General features: G+C 44.3%; 1 pseudogene; it reads right to left on the reverse strand.

Annotated features, from left to right (window-relative positions):
• Nucleotides 1–916: 916 nt before the first annotated feature.
• LOC141817126 (uncharacterized) lies at nucleotides 917–2,641 on the reverse strand (annotated as a pseudogene).
• Nucleotides 2,642–5,128: the final 2,487 nt, after the last annotated feature.

A 5,128-nucleotide genomic window follows, 5' to 3' on the forward strand; every position in this document is an offset into this window, starting at 1 on the left:
TAATAATCCAACAGACAGGGAAGCAATAAATCATCGATCCCAGTTCAATTTCAACCCTAAGCCCTCTTCTACCGATGATGCTTTCCTAAAGGGACAGCTTATCCTCGTGTCCATGTCTGCCGGCTCAAAACTACAAGCACGATTATCTTGAATCGCACAGATCCGTTATCGTCTTGAACGACGTGAAGCATCGAGGATCGGAAACTGCCGCAGGAGGCGGAAAAGAAAAGAAGAGAGGCGGCATTACCTTGGGCGTCCGGGGTATCTCTGAGGGAGAGGAAGCCGCAGGAGGAGCGGGAGACGAAGGAGTGGAGATGGGAGTGCAGAGGGGAGACGAGATTGGCGTGGCCATCGCCGTAGATCACCAGAGCTCGGCTCGCCTTGTCCGCCATCGCTTTCCTCCCGCTGATGGATGAGATCTGCCAATAATAGAATTAAACTGAGACCGAGTCAGGTTCGAAACGGTTCGTTACTGTTTACTATTTTTCTCTTTTTATATCTTCCAAGTGTACGCTGGAAGTTTCGCTGGTGGAAAGCTCTCGATCGTCTCGCCGCGGCACCGCATGGCACCGCATGGCCATCCATTCTGATTCTTTTGTTCAGACTTTGGACTTTCTCGTGATCGAAAAGGTTGCACAGATTTCTCGTGATCGAAAAGTCGTTTGAATGCAACGACAAGAATTAACGAGCTAAGAAATTGGCAACAGCTAGCCTTCCATCTTCTTACGAAGTGCAAAGCAGATCTCTGGCTGTCACACGGTGGGCGTGCACCATGGCCAGTGCCAAAGAGCACGACGGGATTGAAGATGAACAAAGAATTTTGTTTTTTTTTACAACAGCATCAAAATCTAGCATGAATTTTAGCAGGGTACAGTACACTTAGCACCTCTGGTGCATGGGCTAATGGAAACTGACCTCACTGCTTGCCTATCTCACTGATCTCGCCTGCCGTGCACGTCCCTACCTCCATCGCCATCCGCCGGCGCTTCTTCCCATCCTTCGCTGTCGACAATACCCTGCAGCAGTTCCTTCTCGGTGCCTGCCACAGTCCATTAATTGATGGTGAGTAATTGATTGCGCAAGGAGTTCATGGAGGTTTTGAGTACTCTGTCCCATAGGCCGGGGTCGGGTTTCTTGTAGACGACGACGCGGTCCACGAGTGCCGACGGGTCGGCCAGCCGCCATCGGCACGTCGGGCGGGTCTCCCGGCGGAGCGCGTACTCCGTCACGGTGGTGCGGCTGGCGTTGTCGTAGCGAGCGGAGGCGAGGTGGTCAGATGTACGGCTTTTGGCACGGGTTGCGCGCCACCGGCCGGGTGTTGAACGCGTAGGCTGTGTAGTCCGCACGGCGGTACCAGTTGAGGAAAGTCCGCGTCGGCGTCTCCATTTCACGCGGCGACATCACCCCGCGGACCACCGTGACGACGAATCCCCAGGAGATGGACACCGTCCAGAGACGCTCGGTCTCGTAGCAAATGGACTGCTGGATCACCCCGGCGGAGTCGAGGCGGACGGGGCCGTTGAAGAGGCGGCGGAGGGCGGCAGGCCGGGTTTCCCCGGGGAAGAGAGGCTGTACGACGTCGAGGTGGTGCAGGGAGAGGAGCGGGGTGACGGGGTGAGCGGCGAGGAGGCCGAGGAGGTCTCCGTAGACGTCGTACTGGTGGAAACCAGGATGCCGAGTGAGGGGGACCCCGAGCTCCGCCATGCAAGCTTGGATCCGGTCGTCGCTGCCGTAGAGAGACGGGTACCGACGGAGGCAGCGGTCCTGGACTCTGGCGAGAGAGGCAGCGAGAGGGGCGCTGATGGCGAACCCGCCTCCCCCGTAGGCCATGCTGTAGGAGAAGAAAATGTTCTGGAGATGGGACTCGGAAAGGGAGCCGATGTAATAGGGTTGCCGGTGGTCGAATCTGAGAGAGGACGCGGGCGAGATTGTCAGGGAGGAACACTGTATCATCATCCCCCATGACGAACCAGCGCACATTGGGGAGACCGAGGCGGAATGTCTCCGAGACGATGCGGGAGATGCGGATGGCGGAGCGGTCGCCCTTCCGATGCGTGTAAGGGAAGCGAGAGGTGTCGCCGGAGATTTTGAGGTCCGGGAGAGTGGGATCCTTGGCTTTCATCTCCTTCACCGCCTTGTCGAGCCAGACAAAGCCGCGCATCTGCCGCGGCCGCCACCAGACCTTGATGTAGGCCTTGCGCTTCTCCCACAGCTTGGCGGAGGCGGCGATGCCGAACACAATGTGCTGCAGGTCCGTCGAAGTGGACTGGGGCGGAGACGCGGGCGGAGACGCGGGCGGCGAAGGCGACGATCTGGCGAAGGTACGGTTGGCAATATCGGTGCTGAAGTTGGAGAGGCGGACGACGGCATCGTCGTCGCAGGAAGGCAAGGGGGAGGAGGAGAGGAGGCTGTAGGTGTAGAAGAAGTACAAGAGGAGAAGAAAGAGGAGGAAAACAAAAAGGCGGTGGAAGAGGAAGTACGGCTTGCAGTCCCTGGCGTACCAGGATTGCGGGGGCGAGGTCTTACAATGGCGGCGATGGTGATGGCCACCGGCGCCGAAGGCGCCCCAGAGAGGGGAAGAGGGAGATTTGACGGCATCGGTGGCCGCCTTGTGGTTTCCGCCACCGCCGCAGTCGTTCATTAATGCTGCTCCTGATCCATCGTCCTCGATCGGCCGGTGGGGGAAAAAAATCCGTAGCAGCTGAACGAAAGAGCAGGAGGAGAAGGAGCAGGCCGTGGAGGTGGAATGGGAAGGGGAGAGAGGAGGGAGGAGAGAAAGCAGGGGCGGATATACAGAGGAGATTGATCATAAAAGCACCATTCGTTTGAGGCACGCTTCAGTAAGGGCATCCACAGTGCATTGGGATATTTCATTCAAATATTTGTGGTTTTCATGTTCACATCATCAATTAAATATCCCCTTCCTCAAATATCTCAACTTTCACAATCAAATATCCCACAAACCAAATATTTATGGATCCCACCTATTACCATTATCTATTTTCTCAATAATAAATACTATCCCAACCACCCACCTAATACCTTTCTTTTATTTAATTTAAACTATTAAAATTATTTATTTTATTAATTTTTATTTAAAAAAAGGGAAATCACCGGGCAAAGAGTTTTGCCCGGTGATTTCAAATCACCCCCCTCCAATAAGGGATATTTGGTGCATGGGGGTATTTCTCTAAATATCCCCTCCAAATATCCCCATTGTGGATGCCCTAATGCCTTGTTTACTCGGAGAGACCGAAGAAGATTCAAAACATAAATAAAAAAAAATTAAAAATTATAATTGTAAGGCGGTCCAATTTTATAATATTTAAATTTATTTGAGTTAAAATGAATTAAATTATTAAAATAGTTATTAAATTTGCTTGGAGAGTGGAGACTTCAGTTCAGTTTAGTTTTGATTTGAACTTAAATGGTTTAGATATTATCAAATTGTTAATTTAAATTTATTAAATTAGTTAAAAATTATATAATCTTAAATTTATTTGATTATTAAATTTTATTTATTTATTTTTAAAAAACAAATATTTATATATAGTTTGTTAAAAAATTTATTAATAAATATAATTCATTTGATAACCACAAATATTATTTACAAATATATCAAAATTACCCCTCGAGGTATGATATGAGAGTATGGGATAACTTCCGGATATAATTTAGTTGATTACTATAAGTAGAATTGTTAAAGTGGGCAATCCGAGCTGCTCCTGGGCTAGGGTAACCAGGGTGACTATCCATGACCCACAAATTAGTAGGACCCTAATTTTTTTGATTAAATTTCATATTCTTAGCCTTTAATTATTACCTCTCAAAAAATATTAAAATTATTCTTTGATTGGATCCAAAATAAAACTGAGCAGTCAACTCTGTAATTCTTTGTCCATCTGTTCATCCAAAAAAAACTGAAGGGTCAATTAGTTTTTTGAAAGCTCTAATCTCCGATCTTTTTTCTGTTCATTCCATCAAGCACGAGCATCAAATCTCGATAGTTTGTGGATCTTGTCACTACTCACCAGACCCTTTTTCTGTACATTCCACGGGTTGTGGATCTTTGCCGCGAACTGCTCCCATAGGCCATAACCGCTTATACAGTTCCACACGCTGTGAAAGTGCCCCTCTATATTAAGTTTTATTGTTCTTTGTTTATTGGTTATTGTTCATATTTATCTATCATCATAAAACAATTATCTGGAGATAAAAAAAAATAAAAACAAAAGGAAAAGCTAACCCAAAGTTTAAAAGTATTTTAATGGAATTTGCAATGACAATTCAAAAAACTCTGACTTTTCTTTTTTGTATGCTTTAAATATTATTTAGAGTATCGTTATCATTTTAAATAGGATAAATTTTTTTTTCTTCGAATTCTAGTTGTTTAGAGAGCATTGTTTTGTATAAAAGTTTTTATTTTACAACTCTTATTGATTAAAAATTATAATTTATCAAGCTCTAAAAATTATATATGTTATTGTGTCAAGGTCCAAAAATTATAATTTCGTCCAGGGCTCTTGTACAACAAGGACCGGCTCTAGTGGATAATAATTGAATCTCGACGAAGTCGAAATAATGCTCTCCTTCATTGTGTCTAATTATAATTTCTTGATTTACCTCTTTTTAAGTGGTCGTAAGATCGTATGAGGTCATTAAATTAACATGCATGCATATGATGTTTGAATAACTAATGACACTAAAATGCTACGTCAGAAATCTTTTTTTTTAAATTTGTTTAATGAACGAAATATAAGATCGGCCATCTATTGGAAGATTAATCGATGATATGTATATATAAAAATAGTTCACAATTTAAACGAGCAAGTTGAATACGTATCTATTCAACCGTATTAATTTAATTTAATAAGTTATTAAAATTTATTTATTTAATTAATTGTATATATATTAAATAAATATAAAATAAATTTTTATCAACTGGAACGTCAAATTTACTCGTGGACATTTGGTTCATTCGTGGCCTTAATTATATTTTATTTTTATAATTAATTAATTAATTTTAAAGTCCTAAACATTTTAAAATTTATAATTAATTAATTATTTTTAAACTCCATTACTGACATTTTTTGTAAAGAAAAAAAAACTCTATCAAAGCCCATTTTCA

The sequence above is a fragment of the Curcuma longa genome, unplaced genomic scaffold, assembly GCF_044706935.1.
Source record: "Curcuma longa cultivar G26 ecotype Majalengka, Jawa Barat unplaced genomic scaffold, ITB_CL_G26_1.1 contig_19381, whole genome shotgun sequence".
NCBI classification, from domain to species: domain Eukaryota; kingdom Viridiplantae; phylum Streptophyta; class Magnoliopsida; order Zingiberales; family Zingiberaceae; genus Curcuma; species Curcuma longa.